The sequence below is a fragment of the Rhinatrema bivittatum genome, chromosome 8, assembly GCF_901001135.1.
Source record: "Rhinatrema bivittatum chromosome 8, aRhiBiv1.1, whole genome shotgun sequence".
Taxonomy (NCBI): domain Eukaryota; kingdom Metazoa; phylum Chordata; class Amphibia; order Gymnophiona; family Rhinatrematidae; genus Rhinatrema; species Rhinatrema bivittatum.
Window position 1 is genome coordinate 267,431,929 of NC_042622.1, and position 20,145 is coordinate 267,452,073.

A 20,145-nucleotide genomic window follows, 5' to 3' on the forward strand; every position below is an offset into this window, starting at 1 on the left:
TTTAGAACCTGTCCTACAATGCGGCCCGAGTTATCCGGATAAGTTAACCAGTTAACTTTGAATATCGGGGTTTGCCAGTTAACCTAACCAGCTAACTCCGCTTCTCCCCGGAACGCTTACTGCCCACCCCAGGAATGCCCCCACCTTAACTGGCTGAATTCTAGCCAGATAAAAGTTATGTGGCTAAGCCATCTAAAATAGCAGCTAAACCATTTAGATGGTCTTTTAAATATTGGCCCCTAGAACTTTACCTGTGTCTCACTGAGCATGCCCATGCACGCTAACCTACCGCACATCCATGTAGGGGCCCCTTAAGTCTTTTTTTTTTTTTTTGGAGCCTCCGGTCGCAGTTTGCCTCGCTTCCCCTGTTTTAGACCTCTATTCACAGTTTTTGAAAGCAGGATCGTTCGTCACAGACTCTGTAGTATTGTTCCTGTCTTCTAACCTGATAATTTTCTTTAGGTAGGTTTTTCAAGTATTTTTAAGTTTTCGCTGTCATGTTGGTGCTGGGTTAGTATGCTTTCAGTGCCCACTGGGCATAGATTGCCACCGCCATAGAGTTTGATTTTGCTTTCCTTATTTTTCGGTCAAGCATTTCTAGCAGTTTCCAGCGATGCTTCCAGTGCTCCAGAGTCATGTCTATCACTGATCCTTATGATAGATGTGTCCTTTGCTTGGGGATAGCATGTGATGCCCAGAATTGTCAGGAATGTGTGACCATGACCCCAAAATGACTGTGATGTTGAATGGAACTAACGGAGAAGCACTTCGGGCATTGGAAGCCGATCCAGCAGCATCGACACTGAGGGAGCTACATTGGTGGAGAAAACAGCATCAGGGAAGTCGTTGATTCCCTTGATGCCGAGGGCTGATAGGGAATCCAGGGACATGCCAACTTCTAACTCTTCTCAATCGAAGATGGCGAGGGGTTCTCCCTCTTCAACATCGGCATCATGGGAAGCCAAAGAAGCATCTGGATTGGACTGCATAGATGTGTAATGCTGAGAGCAGGGACAGTCCAGTCACTGCCAAGAACTCCCCTAAGTGGTCCCATGGAGAGGAGAACTCATCTTGTCAAAAGACCCAGGATTTGCACCAGTCTCTTCTGGTCCTAGTGTCTGCCACTGATACACCTCTTGGTTCCAAGTTGGACATAGCCACCCCCCCTGCCTTCCAGTCAGTGCTGGCATCAACTGTTTTTGAGGAAAGGTTAGACTATAAGATTCAGCAGGCCTTGGAGAAGGCATTGCAAGGCCTCAGTGCCTTGGCATCAAGTTCACTAGGACCAGCGCAAACCATCTTAGAGCCACTGCTTGGCCAGGCACCAACACATATGCCAATGTGAAAACTAATGCCAATTCCTGCCACTCCATTGGTGATCTCCAGCCCATCAGGGAGGAAGCTTCCTCAGGGCGTCTGAGTTCCTGGGAGTTCAGGCCAAAATGGCCAAGTGTCCCTTTCTCTGAGACCTGTGTGATGGGCACCACGGGAATCCTCACCCTGACAGATCACGGTTCTCAGATTCTGAGTATTCATGGGGGTACAGTTATGGATCAGACGAACCCTCTGAAGAAGAAGTGTAAATGGGTCTTCCTTCTGATCCCTCTCCTCCCCAAAGATATGGACCTCTCCTTTACAGGTTCTAGCCAGAGAATGACAGAGGTCATTCCCTTTAATTTATAAATGGAGGATGAGACTAGAACCAAGATGTGGAACATCCTCCAGTTTGTGGAACCTTCTAAGGAGGTCATGGCAGTATCAATCCATGAAATTCAGGACCTGCAGATGAGGATGTGGGAGAACTTCCCTCTCTGTAGCTCCCGTTAACAGAAAAATGGATGTGGTTTACCTCATCCAGAAGGCTCCCGGATTCAAAGCTAGACAGCTACCACACCAATCAGTGATGGTCGAATCCATTCTCAAGAGAGCCAGTGGCAGAAGACTCGTTCCTCTGAGCCCCTGGGGAAGAAGTCTCGGACTATGTACACTCTTGGGAGAAATGTCTTTCAAGGAGTTACGTTGAATGCCTGCAAAGCTCTTACCAGCAGGGAATAGTTAGAGCAGCCTCTTCAGAAGCAACAAGATGCTCTCTAGGCATTGACAAGGAAATGGAGTATGGAAAATACATAGTCTACTCAATCTCTGATGTCTTTGAGGCAGCATTGAGTGTTTGCCATGGGGATTGGTGCCAGCAGACTTGCCTGGCTGTAGGCCTCAGACTTCTGATTAGAGGTCCAGGAAAAACTCATGGACATACCATGTTCTGGAGTGAATCCCTTTGGAGATGAGGTGAAAACTGCGGTGAAACAGAGCCATGAACACTATGCAGTGCTGCAGCAACTCTCCGTTTATTGCTCCAAATCTGCCTTCAACTTCTAGAAGGTATCTGAGGCTGGGGACAGAGAGGGCACTTTTCCAACCAAGGAAGTATTACACTCTGCCCCCCTTGGTCCTGATTACAACAGGTCTCATGTGCCCATCTAAGTCAGCAGTGGGCCACTAAGCCATAGTCAGCAGCCCAGTCAACTCCCAGGATGGTTTTTTGACTGGATCACAGAAAGCTTAGCCTGTATCCCAGTTCCCGTGCCAGAGGACCTTTCGGTCAGAGGCAGGCTGAGGTTTTACCTAAAATGTTGGCTCAGTATAACTTCAGACCAATGGGTCCTTGGCATCATAAGAAGAATATACAAATTGAAATGTTTGTATGCTAATGCCAGAAGTCTAAGAAGTAAGTTCTTTTTTACTCAACGCACAATTAAACTCTGGAATTTGTTGCCAGAGGATGTGGTTAGTGCAGTTAGTATAGCTGTGTTTTAAAAAAGATTGGATAAATTCTTGGAGAAGAAGTCCATTACCTGCTATTAATTAAGTTGACTTAGAAAATAGCCACTGCTATTATTAGCAACGGTAGCATGGAATAGACTTAGTTTTTGGGTACTTGCCAGGTTCTTATGGCAGAAACAGGATGCTGGGCTTGATGGACTCTTGGTCTGACCCAGTACGGCATGTTCTTATGAGAATTAGTGTATAGCAGTAAATGATGAATGGACTTAATTGGTATCTCAGAGACATGGTGGAAAGAGGATATCCAATGGGATAGTGCTATACTGGGGTACAAATTATTTCGCTATGACAGAGAGGAGCATCTTGATGGAGATTTATGTCTGGGTTGGCATAGCGTCCAACAGGTTAAAGATCCTGCATGAGATTAAATGCACAATTGAATCTTTATGGGTAGAAATCCCTTGTCTGATGAGGAAGAGTATAGTGATAGGGGTATACTACCGTCCACCTGGCCAAAACGTTGCAGCTGCTCACTTCAGGCCGTCGGCGGTGGACGTGGGCAGGTGCCAGATGGTGGGCGGACTGACGGAGGGACCAGAGGGTGGTCTTCCTTTCACTGCGAGGGGGGGAGGAGTGCCTTCAGCTCACTCCCCACCCTGGTTTCGATTGCTAGTGGCAGCCTTCTCCCTCTTCGGCGGCATTGCAGCCACTCACTTCAGGCCGTCGGCGGCGGAGGTTAAATCAGTACTTAAATCTCAAGTGGATTGTGATGAATTGCAGGAGGATCTTGCGAGAATGGAAGATTGGGATTCCAAATGGCAGATGAAATTTAATGTGGATAAGTGCAAGGTGATGCAAATAGGGAAAAATTACCCTTGCTGTACTTACACAGTGTTAGATTCTATCATAGGAGTTACCACCCAGGAAAGAGATCTAGGTTTCATAGTGAATGATACATTGAAATCGTCAGCCCGGTGTGCTATGGCGATCAAACTAGCAAACAAAATTTTAAGAATTATTAGGAAGGAAATGGCAAATAAAACGAAGGATGTCCTAGTGCCTCTGTATCGCTCCATGGTGAGTCTGCACCTTGAATACTGTGTGTAATTCTAGTGACCGCATCTCAAAAAGGATATAGCTGCATTGGAGAAAGTGCAGAGAAGGACGACCAAAATGATAATGGGCACGGAACGGCTGCCCTTTGAGGAAAGGCAAAAGAAGTTAGGGCTGTTCAATTTGGAGAAGAGACGACTGAGGGGAGGATATGATAGAAGTCTATAAAATCATGAAAGGATTTGAACAAGTTAATGTAAATCAGTTATTTACTCTCTCAGATAATAGAAGGACTAGGGGGCACTCCATGAAGTTAGCAAGTAGCTCATTTAAAACAGATTGAAAAAAATTCTTTTTCACTCAGCACATAGTTAAGCTCTGGAATTCATTGCCAGAGGATGTGGTTACAGCAGTTATATAACTGGGTTTAAAAAAGGTTTGGATAAGTTCCTAGGGGAAAAATCCATAAACTGCTATTACGATAATTAATAAGCAATAGTAACTTGCCAAGTACTTGTGACTTGGATTGGAAACAGGATACTGGGCTTGATGGACACTTGGTCTGACCCAGTATGGCATATTTTATGTTCTTATGAATCTACTGGGCATCCCACCAAATCAGCCCCCGAACCTAAGATGGGAGTCACTTGCTGCATCAGGAATATGCTTTAAAAGGAGCTTTTCTCCCTCAGAGACCAGAATAGTCTATCCTGTTCCATCAGGACAAAGAGGTTGGGGATTTTACTCGTCGTATTTCATGATTCCCAAGAAAACAGGAGAGTTTTGTCCACTAAGGGCTTTGAACAAGCTTATAAAGACACAAACGGAAGTTTATAAAGACACAAACGGAAATACTAGCTACTTTCTTTCATGACAAAATTAATGCTATTATGAATCGCATCTCTACTTCACCCCCTCCTAACTTCTATACAAGCACTACCACAACCCCTATTTCCCCTACACATAGACCTCCTACACACAACCAAATGCTACACAGTCTCTGCTCAACGTCCCTTACAAATTTCGAAACCACAACGACTCTAGAAATTGAAGGTATACTCAAAAAAACTAAACCAGCAACGCACCTGTTTGACATCATGCCAACAAAAACACTCCTAGCCATTCGTCCAACAATTGCAGTACCCATAACCAAGATTCTTAACAAATCGATCACCTCTGGAATCGTACCTGCTCAACTCAAACATGCCATAATAAAACCAACACTGAAGAAACCAGATCTGGACCCAACGGAATCAGCAAACTTTCGCCCAGTCTCGAACCTACCTTTCCTATCCAAAATTTTAGAGAAAGTCATCAACAGGCAACTCACTGAATACCTAGATGAAAATCAATTACCAAGATTATTGATTCCGTAAGTACCATAGTACTGAAACTCTTCTCCTATCACTTTCTGACTCAATTCTAAAAGCATTAGACACCGGTCACTCTTATATACTTGCCCTGCTAGACATTTCCTCGGCATTTCATACAGTCAACCACAACATCATCTTAACTCGCCTCTCACAATTCGGCATCACTGGCACTGCACTATGTTGGCTCAAATCTTTTCTGAATGGCAGGAAATACAGTGTTAGAATTGGCCAACACGAATCCAAACCTAAAAGTCTGCTACAAGGAGTACCCCAAGGATCCTGTCTGTCTTCAACTCTTTTCAATATATACCTCACTCCACTCTGTCGACTGTTGACGAAACTGGGTCTCCAGCACTTCATTTATGCAGATGATGTGCAGATCCTAATCCCTATCAATGACTCCCTACCCAATGCTCTCAAAACCTGGAATACCGCACTAGCGGAAATAGAAAATCTTCTAACTGAAAATTCATTGGCTATAAATACCAACAAAACAGAGCTTCTCATCATTTCGCCACAAAACAACACCCATGCTTACCCCTCTCAACAATCTCTTTCTGACCATCACATTATACAACAAGTCCGCAGCCTTGGGGTTATAATTGACAAACATTTTACTTTAAAAAAAATTTATCACTTCCACCATCAAAAATGGTTTCTACAAACTTCATACTTTGAAAAGGATCAAACCCCTTCTACACCCACATGACTTCCGGACTGTACTACAGGCTACTATATTATCTAAATTGAACTACTGCAACTCCATACTACTAGGTCTCCCAAATAACTCACTTCAACCACTACAGATGCTACAAAATGCGGCTGCACGCTTGCTTACTAACATGCACCGCCACGAACATATCACACCAGTGCTACAATTCCTACACTGGCTTCCAATCGCTTCAAGGATATTATTCAAAGTGCTTACCCTTATACACAAGTCATTACATAACCAAGATATGCACTGGTTCTCTGATATGTTTACAGTCCATACATCAGACAGACCAATAAGAAAAATGCACCAGGCTAAACTCTCCTTTCCTACGCTCAAAAATACAAAATATGTTTCCACAAGAAAAAGATCATTCACGATAGCTGGAATCAACATATGGAACAAAATGCCCACAGATCTGCGTCAAGAACCCTGCCACAAGAAGTTTAAGCAGAACCTGAAAACCCTGATGTTTAAACAAGCCTACAATTTATGAACACTTCCCTTCAGACAATAATATTTAATAGGCTAATTATACCACTTATTCTACTCACGCCATGCAGTTACTTTCAATTACGTTTAGCACTCCCTTTGACCTATATACTTGCAGCTCTCTTAATATTGTAACTGATTTATCAATTTTTTCTGAACCATAAATAATCTACATTTCATGTATTATTTTACCCAGTATGTAATTATTTGTACTCTTAATTTTCATCCTCTGACCAAATGCGCTTCATTTGAATTTATTTCATATTATTTATTTTCGAGTTTAATGTTATCAGCTAGGTACCCTTAGTTCATTTTATCCTCTCCTATTTTATTTTATTTTATAGTTTTTAATGTTATGAGCTATGTACCCTTATTTATTTGTTTTGGATTGTAAAGCTTTTGCTAAGTTAATGTTCATTGTAAACCGAGGTGATGTTTCCTAACGTGCCGCGGTATATAAAAACCCTTAAATAAATAAAAAAGTTAAAGATGCTTTTCCTGGGCACCTTAATTCCCTTTCTTCAAAGAGGGGTCTGGCTATGCTTTCTCTATCTCAACAATGCTTACACACAAACACACACAGATATTCCCCATCACAAGAAATATTCTACATCTCAGGAAATATCTCATATTTGTGGTGGGGAGCCATCATCTACAGTATCGCATACTGCCCTTTGGCTTAGCAACAACCCGGCGTATCTTTACCAAATGCCTTGCTGTAGTGACTGCACAGCTATGCAAGCTGGAGTTTCATGGGTATCCCTACTTGGACAATTGGCTGGTCAAGAGTACATCACAGGCGGGTGCCACAGAATTGATGCACAAGACTATCTGTGTACTGGAGTTACTAGTTCTCAACTACCCCAAATCCCACTTAAGCCCATCATCTCAATTGGAATTTATCAGTGCTCTGTTAGACACGACTCATGCCAAAGACTTTCTTCCACAGCAGAGGGCTATTGCCTTGACAGCCCCCATGGAAAGGATTCAAATGTCAGCAGACATCAGCATGTCTTGTAGAGGACGTTGGGCCTTGTGGGGTCATCCATGCATATTACTCCCTTGGCACGTCTCCACATGAGAAGATCCCAATGGACCCCCATGTCTCAGTGGCTGCAGGCAACCCAGGATCTCTGAGACAGCATCCATATCACACAACCGCTCAAGGACTTCCTTGTTCTGGTGGTTTGACAATTCCAGTCTGAATAGAGGTATACTCTTCCGAATTTCTCCTGTTCAAATTGTTGTTACCATGAATATGTCCAGCCTAAGATGGGGAGTTCATGTAGAGGGGCTCTGCATCCAGGGTCTTTGTTCTGCTCAGGAAAAGCTTCAACATATAAACTTCCTGGAGCTGAGAGCAATCCAAAACATGCTAAAGTTTTTCAGAGATCAGCTGGCCAACAAAAAGTAGTCCTAGTTCAAATGAGCAATCAGGTTGAGGTGTATTATATCAACAAGCAGGGAGGCACAGAATCATACCTCCTGCGTCAGGAAGCTGTCCAACTATATGGCTGGACCATCTCTCAAGAGATAGTTCTCAGGGCAGTGGATCTGTTTGCATCCCCTCTGAGCAGGTTTTCTATTCCATAAAACGGGCACAGTACAAACTAGCCTTGGACACAGTTACCCTGAATTGGGGAAGAGGATGTCTATGTGCATATCCTCCAGTACTGCTAATATCAAAGTCGCGGTTGAAGCTGAGAGAAAACCAGGGAAGTATGTGTGGAGCCACTTGGCAATAGTGATCACATCAAATTTGACTTAATAACTGGAGGGAGTGCAAAAAAAGAAATCTACTACGACAGCATTTAACTTTAAAAAAAAAAGGTGACTATGATAAAATGAGGAAAATGGTTAGAAAAAACTGAAAGGAGCAACTGCAAAGGTTAAGAGTTTAGCTCAGGCATGGATGATGTTTAAAAGTACCATATTGGAAGCTCAGAACAGATGTATTCCATGCATTAGAAAAGGTGGAAAGAAAGCTAAATGACGACCAGCATGTTTGAAAGATGAGGTGAGAGAGGCTATAATATCAAAAAGAATATCTTTCAAGAAATGGAAAAAGGATCCGAATGAAGAAAACAAGAAACAGCATAAGCACTGGCAAGTCAGATACAAAGCATTGATAAGCAAAGAGACAATTTGAAAAGAAGCTTACCATGGAAAGAAAAGCTCATAATAAAAACTTTTTCAGGTACATTTGAGGTAAAAAGCCTGCATGGGAGTCAGTTGGACCATTAGATGATCAAGGTATAAAAGGAGCACTTAAGGATGACAAAGCCATAGCAGAGAGACTAAATGAATTCTTTGCTTCAGTATTCACTGAGGAAGATGTAAGAAATATACCCATGCCAGAAATGATATTCAAAGGTGATGATTCAGAGGATCTGAAACAAATCTCAGTGAACCTGGAAGATGTACTAGGGCAAATTGACAAACTAAAGAGTAGCAAATCACCTGGACCAAATGGTATATTTATTTATTTATTTTATTTACCTCTTATATATCGATATTCATGAAAAAGTATCATATCACATCGGTTTACAGAGAACTGGGGTATTATAACATTAACAGTAAAAAGAAAAGAGAAATTTATTTATTTAATTATTAATCATCTTAGCCCAAAACTCCCACTCAAATCATCTTAGCCCAAAACTCCCACTCATAGACATCTCTTCACCCAACTCAGCCCTCCACTCTTGGTCCACGATAACAGAAACAGCAGCCAACAATCTCTGTCCTCTGGCAACAAAAAAACTTGAATACAACTCCTCCAAAAGACAACCTTGGTTCAAAGAAGAACTCCAAAAACTGAAACACTCCCTCCGACAGAAGGAAAGCAAATGGCGGAAAGCACCAACACAGACATCCCTCGCTGCCTACAAACTCGCACTACACCAATACAAAAGCACTACATTAAAAACAAAAAGGGACTTCTTTGCACAGAAGATCCACCATATTATCTTTGATTCCAAAGCCCTCTTTGCCTATGTATCTAATTTAACACAAACCATGACTCCTGAGATCCCTGCCAACCTAGCACAAGAAAAAGCAGAGGAGTTAGCCCTCTTCTTTAGCAACAAAATCTCCAACCTAATAACACAGCTGAGAACCAATACTTCAACGCCATCCAAAACATACTTCCACCACAACAAAGACATTTCTCTACAATCCATTGAACCCATCACTACTTCTGAGATACTCTCTACACTGAAGAAAATGAAACCTTCATCTCACCCTTTAGACCACATCCCATCCAAACTTCTCTTGCTAATACCAGACACAATCTCCAATGCTCTGACAGACATTATTAACTGTTCCCTAGCACAAGGAATCCACCCGGACGACCTGAAAATTGCATCCATCAAACCGCTCTTAAAAAAACCCAACTTAAATCCTAATGATCCTACCAATTTCCGTCCTATATCCAATCTCCCTTTCATAGCTAAGGTAATGGAAAAATTAGTTAACTCCAGACTCTCAGACTACCTCGAGGAACATAAAATTCTGTTCCCATCTCAATATGGCTTCAGAAAAGCTTTAAGCACTGAATCACTACTACTTTTCCTGACCGACTACCTCATCATGGGCCTGGATAAAGGTCACACTTATTTACTGATCCTCCTGGACCTCTCAGCTGCCTTTGATACGGTTAACCACTCCACCCTATTAATTCAATTAGCAAACATCGGAATAACAGGAACAGCACTATCATGGTTCAAATCGTTCTTAGGGAACAGAAAATACAAAGTCAAAATTCACAACAAAGAATCTCAACACTACTTTTCATCTACGGGAGTGCCACAGGGCTCCTCCCTTTCACCAACGCTCTTTAATATTTACCTGCTCCCTCTTTGCCAACTGCTAACTAACTTAAACCTTAAACACTTTCTGTATGCAGATGATGTCCAGATAGTCATCCCCGTCAAAGAATCCTACACCAAAACTCTAGAATTTTGGGAAACTTGTCTTCAAAAAATTGATGGACTCCTCTCAAACCTTAATCTAATGCTAAACTCTTCAAAAAGCGAACTCCTCTTAATTTCATCTGAAAATAGCAACATGGACACAAATCCTCCACCCAATTTACAAACCCCACAAGTAAGAAACTTGGGAGCTGTCATGGATAACAGGTTAAACCTAAAAGCATTCATAAATCAAACTACTAAGGACTGCTTCTATAAACTCCAAGTCTTAAAAAGAATAAGACCACGCTTCCATTTTCATGACTACAGAACTATTCTACAATCAATAATATTTGCTAAACTAGATTACTGCAACTCTCTGCTATTAGGACTTCCCTCATCTCACACTAAACCCCTTCAGATGGTCCAAAACACGGCTGCGAGAATATTAACTAACACACGGAGAAGAGACCACATATCACCAATCCTCAAAGACCTGCATTGGCTGCCAGTTCACTATAGAATCATATATAAGTCCATAACCACTATTTACAAAGCTATACATCAACACTCCCAGCTCAACCTTCAAATTCCTCTCAAAAAATTCACGTCCAAAAGACCAATCAGAGAGTCCTATAGAGAAACACTACAAGTACCACACTCCAAATCTATGAAGCACATATCCGCCAGAGACAGGGCTTTCTCCACTGCAGGACCAACTCTGTGGAACTCCATTCCACCAGACTTGCGACAGGAACCCTGCCTTCCTACATTTAGGAAAAAACTTAAAACGTGGCTATTCATGAAAGCCTTTCCTGAAATAAACTGAATCTAGTCCATTATTAACTAGTCGCTCAGACCCGACCTTTGTCAGGGTAATTAATAGCCCTACCTCATAAGGACAATTCATCAATGCTATAAGAACATTATCTGGCATATTTGTTCTCTAGATTTAAACCCCTGCTTCTTTTCTCTGATCCAAGTTATGACTCCCTTGATTTATTGTGACTGCATTCCTTAGCCTTCTCTTGTTTTAATGTTTTTTACTACTATTATTATTATTATTATTATTACTAAGATCAATGTTATTTTTTGCCTATTGTTCCCTATCCACTTGTTAATTGTAAACCGACATGATGTGATATTCATCGCGAATGCCGGTATAGAAAAACTTAAAATAAATAAATAAATAAATCTAACTAAATACAAAAGAGCTTATGTAGAGGAAGGAAGGGTGTCCATGGAGTGGAGATGTGACAGTATTTATTTATTTATTTATTTAACGGCTTTTATATACTGGTATTCGTAGGGACATCATACCGGTTTACATATGAACAGTAGGTCTGAAATTACATAATAACAGGGAGAAGGAACTGGGGGGGGGGGATAACTTAAGAGCAGCGTAGAAACAGAGGTAAATAAAAACAAGGTAAACAACAAAAGTACTGGAGAGGGATTTAAACAAGGGTCGGAATGGGACTTTCCAGTCCCGGGGCCTTTGGGGGGGGGGGGGAATATGAGGAAGCGTATAAGATTATGAGAAGGCTTGATGGAACAGCCAGGTCTTGAGTTTTTTCCTGAAGGTCAACAGGCAGGATTCCTGTCTGAGGTCTGGAGGCATGGTGTTCCAGATGGAAGGCCCCGCTGTGGAGAAGATGCATTCCCTGGTGGATTATACGAAAGGTGGATTTTGTCAAAGGGGCGTGGAGGATTCCTTTCTAGGCATCTCGAATAGGTCTTTTGGACGTGTGTAAGCGTAAGGGGATATGTAGGTCTAGTGAGTGCTGATAGTGTATGGTTTTGTGAATAATGGTGAGGGACTTACGGAGGATTCTGAAGCTGATAGGGAGCCAATGGAGATTCCTGAGTATGGGTGTGATGTGGTCTCCTCGGTTGGAGTTTGTCAGAATTCTGGCCGCAGCATTCTGAAGCATCTGGTATATATCCCAGAGCGCTGAAAGAACAGTGAAATGAAATTTTGGACCTGCTTTTGGAAATTCGTAAACTATAAATATCATCTATGGTACCTGAAGACTGGAAGATTTCCAATGTAACACCAATTTTTCAAAAGAGATCAAGGGGTGATCCAGGAAATTACAGACTAGTGAGTCTGAGGTCTGTGCCTGGTAAAATGGTAGAAATTATTATAAAGAACAAAATTGCTGAACGTATAGATAAGCGTAGTTTAATAGGACAAAGCCAACATGGACTTAGCCAAGGGAAGTCTTGCCTCACAAATTTGCTACATTTTTTTTGAGAGTGTAAATAAATTTGTGGATAAAGGTGAGCCAGTTGATATAGTCTATCTGGATTTCCAGAAAGCAAATGACAAAGTCCCTCATGAGAGACTTCTTAGGAAATTAGAAAGTCATGGGATAAGTGGCAGTGTCTTATTGTGGATTGCCAACTGGTTAAAAGACAGGAAACAGAGAGTAGGGCTAAGTGGTAAACTTTCCCAGTGGAAAAAGGTGAATAGTGGAGAGCCCCAGGGATCTGTTCTAGGACCAATGCCTTTTAATATATTTATAAATGAGCTGGAAATGGGAACAACAAGTGAGGTAATCAAATTTGCTGATTATAAAAAATTATTCAAAATTGTCAAATCACAAGAGGACTGTGAGAAATTGCAAGAGAACCTTGCAAAACTGGGAGACTGGTCATGCAAATGAAATTTAATGTAGACAAGTGCAAAGTGATGCATTTATTTATTTATTTAAAAACTTTTCTATACCGTCGTTTAGTGGTATACCATCACAACGGTTTACAGATAGGCACATAAATAAGTTTGGTTTGGTTAATAAATTAATTAGTAGGTGCCAATAAGTTTTCGGTTACATGAATCAAATAATATACGCTATATGGATCGTGGATTGGAAATTCCAGTTATATGATTAATAGAATATCCATAGATAAGATATACTTTACTCTCTTAAATTAATACTTAGGTATGAGAAAAAATAATAAAGCAAGGATATCTGCTGTTTGGTGGCTTTTAGCTGTGTGTCAGAGTTCTTTTTCTTTAGTATTCCTTACTCTCCACTCTCACTTTGAAAAGCTTTTTTGAAGAGCCATGTTTTTAAACTTTTTTTTGAAGAGTTTTAAATCTCTCATTAGTCTTATTTCGAGTGGCATTGTGTTCCATAATATCGTATAAGCTGCCCCTTGTACGATAAGTATAAAATAGAAAAAGGCCAGTTGCCAGCAAAAAATACTTGTTTTCCCCCTTTTTTTTTTCATTCAGGGCAGTCTCTAGCTAGGGATTTCCCATTTGTAAGGACTGACCTATTACTTGTCCTGGGAGAAAGTGAGTGGCTTACCTGTAACAGGTGTTCTCAGAGGACTGCAGGATGTCAGTCCTCATGAAACCTGCTTGCCTCCCCTTGGAGTTGTACCTTAGAAATTCAAATTGAAGCCCAGCCCAAAAAAGCTCCCGCGTGAACGTGTGGCATGCATAGGCATGGTCAGTGAAGCACATTCTCTCTCTTACTAAGCTCCGGAGTAAGTCACTTGAGCTAGAATTCCGAATTCCCTACCTGGCCAACAAATTCAGGGTTTAACTCCTTTTACTATTCCCGGGATCTCCATTCCTTAGAACTGAACCATTCCACTAGGTGCAGAATGGGGTTAAAACCATGAACCATTGCATCAAACATAACAAATGCCATACTGAGTCACCCCAGTCCATAAAACCTAGCATCCTGTCTCTGACAGTATCCAGTCTTGGTTACAAGTACCCAGCAGATACCATGAAGTAGACCTATTTCTTTTTATTCGCTTCCTGGAATAGAAGTAGTTTTCTTTAGCCTGTCTGGCCAATGTTTTTTAATGGACTTTTTCTCCAGAAACCTGTCCAAACCTCTTTTAAATCCCACGATGCTGGTGGCCTTGACCACATCATCTGGCGACAGATTCCACAGTTTGATTGTGTGCTGAGTAAAAAAAAAAAAAAAAAAACCCAACAAGTTTTCATAGCGTTCAGTCAGATGAATGCAGAACAAGTGGGTTATGCACCTGTACCAGCAAATGGAGACTGACATCACAAATATATATACCCCTGCAGTGACATCAGCCTGCCAGTATTCTTTGTCTCCAACAGATTGTGGACATATATAGAAATGAAATGACGGCAGAAAAAGACCAATCGGCCCATCCAGTCTGCCCAGCAAGCTCCCACACTTATTTTCCCATACTTATCTGTTTCACCGAGCACCAAGTTCAGGGCCCTTGTTGGTAACTGTTTGATTCAAATTTCCTGCCCTCCCCTGCCATTGATGCAGAGAGTAATGTTGGAGTTGTATCAAAGGTAAGCATAAGGTTTATGTTTTAAGGGTAGTAACTGCCGCATCAAGCAAGTTACCTCGATGCTTATTTATCGAGACTGCACAGATCAATGCCTTGTTGGTTGTTGTCTGAATGCAAATCCTCTTTTCCACATTTCCCCCTGCCATTGAAGCAGAGAGCAATGCTGTGTATGCATTCAAAGTGATGTATCAGGCTTAAATGGTTTAGGGTAGTAACCACCGTAATAAGCAAGCTACCCCCATGCTTATTTGTTTACTCAGATTGTGAAGTTCAGTCCGTGTTGGTTGTAGTCTGACATGCATCTCCCTACTGGGGATTGCTTCAGTTTGAAAAAGGAGAAATAAGGAAAATTAAATTCACCCCTCTCTGCTGCAGTGTTACCAAAAGGTCATCCCCCATTTGAGAATTCCTGAGGTGATTTCTGTGGTCCCTCAAATGAGTACCTTGGACCGGTAGCTGGTTTTTCAACTGACGTGGACTTAGCTGTTAAGCAGCTGAAAGGCAGCGGGTGCCTGAAGCCGAGTGCGGCGGTGAAGACACATGCCCTCTCCCCCTGCAACTGGAAATAGTCTCTGTACTCAGCCAGGTAAGGCTGAGCTCAGGTAAGTTTTGAAAAAAAAAAATATAGAGAGACAGAGGAGGAGGGTTTTTTGTTGTAGGGCTTCCTCCTTCCCCTGGTCTCCGTGCTCAGCGCGCTGTTCCGACGTTCATCCCGCTCCATGGGAGGTCGAGGGAAGTAGGCAGCCTGGCGGGTTGAGCAGCCTTAATAGGCTAGGCCCCGCTCTGAGGCATTTTCACGGCGCGCCACATGGTGGGCCTCAACAGCGTTCCACGTGCTTTCTTTAGGCTGCCGTCTACAGGATTGTCTGTTCAGTGTGTGCGACTGGATATGCATCCAAATTTTGCGCCCAGTTTTTGGACGGTTAGGCAGGCCTAGTGGTCTGTGCATTCAAATTAAGCGGTGCCTTATGTGGTCGTCCGCTTACCTGTGTGAACAAGTTGAATGTTACTGTATGCTTAAGTTTTTTACGGCGCCTATCACTAGGGATGCCTAATTTTTGGACACCTAGAATTTTTTGGATGTCCTTTAAAAAAAAAAAAAAAAAGGCAGCTAGACGCATGCCTGCAGCCACTGATCAGCATGGTGCCGGTCTAATGGCGCCTATAACGTAGAAACCTAAGCGCCTTTCTGTTTGCGCTGCCTGTCATATTCGGGCATCTCAACCAGGAGTGCCTGCTGACTTGTGCCAGTGCTGTTTAGAGGCTTAGGGAGAATTATCTTCCTCTGATTTCACTAAGCCTGGTTCTTCCCAGTCGGACGTAGGTCTGGGTAAAGATGTCAGGTGGGGCACCTGATTTTGGAACTCCCCTAACTGGGGAATGCAGTTCAGTGAGTTCGCCTCATGTACCTCTTGATCTGGATAATTCTACATTTTCATGGATAGAGTTTTTCCAGGGATTGCAATCCTTTCTTCAGGCGCAGTTCTCGGACCCATCCAGTGCTTCCAGGGCAGAATCACAGGTGCAAATCTTGCCGGGACCTACTATTAAGTGCCGGAGAACTCCTAGAATGGCAGTGGGGCTGCCTGATAGAGTTCAGGATGGCACAGATGATGACACCAATCCTGACTCTCTTGAAGATGCTGAAATTCCTCCAGGATTAAAATAGTATAGGACTATGCTACGGTTCTTCTGTAGAGATGAACTGCCGTCCCTGATTTTACAGACCTTGAAAATGCTGGGAGTACCTAGGGCAGATTCCATGTCTAAGCCAAAGAAAAATCCAGTTTTGGTTTCTCTGCGTAAAGCCTCTTCCCCCTCCCCCCCCACTGTGGTGGAGGCCATTCAAGAATTGATTGATCTTGAGTGGGACACCTCAGAGGCTAATTTCAAAGGAGGTTGGGTTTTGGAAGGCTTGTACCCTCTGGATCCGGTGGTGAGAGAACGTTTGCATTTTCCGAAGGTGGATGCACTTGCCTGTGCAGTCTCCAAGCGGGCAACTATCCCCGTAGAGGGAGGGAGCGGTATTGAAAGATGCACACAATAGAAGGATTGAAACTATCCTTAAGCAGGCATTTGAAGCAGTGGCAGTGACTTTTCAAATAGCTTCTTGTTGTTCCTTGGTTGCTCGCTCTTGTTTACTTCTCTCTCAAGAGATTGATGACTTTAGGGTGAGTTCCAGGGCAGTTATGGAGCCAGCGGCTGCCTTCTTGGTAGATGCAGGCTGCGATTTGGTCTGCACCTCAGCCAAAGGGGTGGCTTCAATAATAGCGGCCAAGCGTCGGTTATGGCTGACAAATTGGTCGGCCAATGCGACCTCCAAGACTAATCTCATGAAATTGCTCTTTAAAGGCTCTCTCTTGTTTAGGAGCAAGTTGGAAAAACTGGCCAGTAAGTGGGGCAAATCACCAGTTCCTCGATTTACCTGAGGATAAGAAGCAGACACCACACTCCTTTAGCATGAGAGGTCATGCTAGGGGATCCAAGCGTTTTCGACCCTATGGAAGAGTGACCTTTCAGAAGACTCAGCCTTTTGGTAGGTCTCAGTCCTTTCGTCCCAGACAGTCCAGAAGGGAGCGTGGGCTCGGGAAGTGGATCCTCCCGAGCCTCCCAATAAAGGTTTGCCGACCAGGCACAGGAGATGGGTAGGACGTCTCTCTTCTATCAGAGGTGAATCAAGATCACATCAGATCAATCGGTCCTGGAGGTGACACGAGAAGGATATGAGCTGGAGTTTTCCAGGATTCCTCGGGACATGTTCATGGTCTCTCCTTGCCACTCCCTGCAGAAGAAGCAGGCAGTGGAGGATACATTGGTAAGGCTCCTCAGTCTGAGGGCTATGATTCCAGTACCCCTGTCTCAAGAAAATACAGCGCAATATTCAATTTATTTCATTGTACCCAAGAACGAGGGATCTTTTTGTCCCATCCTGGATCTCAAAGGTGTCAACTGTCATCTGTGGGTGACGCATTTTCAAATGGAGACCTTGTGCTTGGTGATGATGGCCATGCAGTCGGGGGAATTTCTGATCTCTTTGGACCTGTCTGAAGCATATCTTCACATTCCCATTTGACTAGCATCAACGCTTTCTGCAGTTCTGGGGTTCCATTATTAATTTTTGGCACTGCCTTTTAGTCTGGCCACCGCCTCCAGGACCTTTTCCAAAGTAGTGGTGGTAGTTGCAGCAGAATTGAGAGAGGCGACTGGCTGCTGTTAGCTAAGTCGCTGGAAGAGAGCCGCTTGGTAATCCACAAGTTGATTTCCCTGTTACAGGAGCTTGGCTGGGTGGTGAACCTGGCTAAGAGCAGTCTTCAGCCTGCTCAGTTGTTGGAATAAGTTGGGGTTCGGTTCAACATGGAGGGCAAGGTTTTCCTGCCGGAAGCTCATATTCAGAAGTTGATGGCACATGTAGGTCTATTGATGAACACTCTGTGCCCAACAGTATGGTCCTACCTGCAGGTACTTGGTTTAATGGTGGCAACCCTAGAAGTGGTAGCATGGGTGACAGTGCATATACATCCTCTTCAGCATGCCCTATTGTCTTGGTGGAACCCGCAGTATCTGGACTATTTGGTTTGGCTTCATCTGCCAATGGAGGTCTCCTCCCAACTGCAGTGGTGACTACAGCCAGATATTTTAAGGAAGGGAATTTCCTTAGCGTCACCAAACTGGCTAGTACTGATGACAGATAAGAACATAAGAAAATGCCATACTGGGTCAGACCAAGGGTCCATCAAGCCCAGCATCCTGTTTCCAACAGTGGCCAATCCAGGCCATAAGAACCTGGCAAGTACCCAAAAACTAAGTCTATTCCATGGTCAGGGAGCTCACTGTCAGGAGCTGAGAACACAAGGGCGCTGGGATGCAGAAGAGTCTCTCTGGAAATCAATCGTTTGGAAGCCAAGACAGACTGGCTGGCATGTTTGCAGTTCAGCGACAGGCTGCGGGGTTGAGCAGTCCAGATAATGTCAGACAACACAACGACTGTAGCTTACATAAATCTGTAGGGTGGAACCAAGAGCCAACAAGTGTCACAGGAGATAGATCAACTTATGGAATGAGACAAACTACATCTCCAGATGATCTCAGCCTCGCATATAGCAGGAAAAGACACTGCAAGAACAGACTTTCTCAGCCAGGAAGGTATGGATCCAGGAGAATGAGCGCTATCAAATGAGGCATTTCAGCTGATTCTGGATTGCTGGATTCTCCCGTTTCTAGACCTGCTGTCAACTTCTCGTAATGTGAAAGTTCCGTGATTCTTCAGTCGCAGGAGAGCTCTGAAGTCATTGGGGATCGATGCCTTGGTGTAGGAGTGTTCAGAAGACAAGTTGCTGAATGCCTTTCCTCCATGGCCCATGTTGGGCAGATTAGTCTGAAGGATCGAGTACCACAGAGGAATGGTGTTCTTGGTTGCTCCAGATTGGCCCAGGAGACCGTGGTATGCAGATCTGCAATGGCTCCTGGCAGAGTCGCCCCTTCAGCTTTCAGCACACAGGGATCTGTTGCGTCAGGACCCTATTCTTCATGAAAATCCAAATCGATTTTTTCTTATGGTATGGCCCTTGAAAGGGCTCGCTTGAAACGTGGATACTCTGCGGTAGTGATTTCCACCTTGCTAAGAGCTAGAAAATTCTCCACTTCCTTGGCCTATGTGCGGGTTTGGCGAGTGTTTGAGGCTGGTGTGAGGATTGAGGTACTCTTCCTTGTTCAGTCAAGATCTCGCTTATTTTGGAATTTTTGCAGGATGGCTTGAATAAAGGCTTGGCATTTAATTCCTTAAAGGTACAAGTAGTGGCTCTCGCCTGTTTCAGAGGTCAGGTGAAGGACGGATCCTTGTTAGCTCATCCAGATGTGGCCAGTTTCTGAAAGGAGTGAAACATCTTTATCCTCCGTTGCAGTTTTCGGTGGCTTTATGGAGTCTTAATTTGGAATTGAATTTCTTAGCGGGTCCTACATTTAGACTAATGTGTAACCTGACCTTGCGGTTGCTGACTTTCAAAACGGTGTTTCTTGTGGCAATTGCTCTGTGTGTAGGGAACTGCAGGCCTTGCTGGGAGCCATTCTTCCGGGTGACTCCAGGGGTGGTACAACTGTGTACAATTCCTTCCTTTCTACCGAAGGTGGTCACTGACTTTCACTTGAATCAGTCGATCCCCTGCCATCTCTGGACAGAGAAAGAAATGTAGAGGAGTATCGTCTGTTGCGACTCTTGGATGTCAAAGAGACATATTGTCCAGTATCTGGAGGTTACTAAGCCTTTACAGAGGACGGATCACCTGTTTTGTCCTTCAGTGTGTTACTAGGCAGGGAGTGGCTTGCTGGATTAAGGAGGTAGTCACGGCTGCATACTTTTATGTTGGGAAGCCATTACCTAGTCAGGTCAGGGCTCATTCCACTCGGGCTCAGGCAGTGTCATGAGTGGAAGTGAATGGTTGACTCCCATCGACATTTGCCGAGCTGAGACATGGTCCTCGTTACACACTTTTTCCAGGTATTATCATCTGGATGTGCAGGCCCG

General features: G+C 43.4%; 1 protein-coding gene across 1 annotated transcript in view; it reads left to right on the plus strand.

Moving 5' to 3' along the window:
- Positions 1-20,145, plus strand: part of LONP1 (lon peptidase 1, mitochondrial) — a 132,430-nt gene that overhangs the window by 80,880 nt on the left and 31,405 nt on the right. The window lies entirely within an intron of this gene.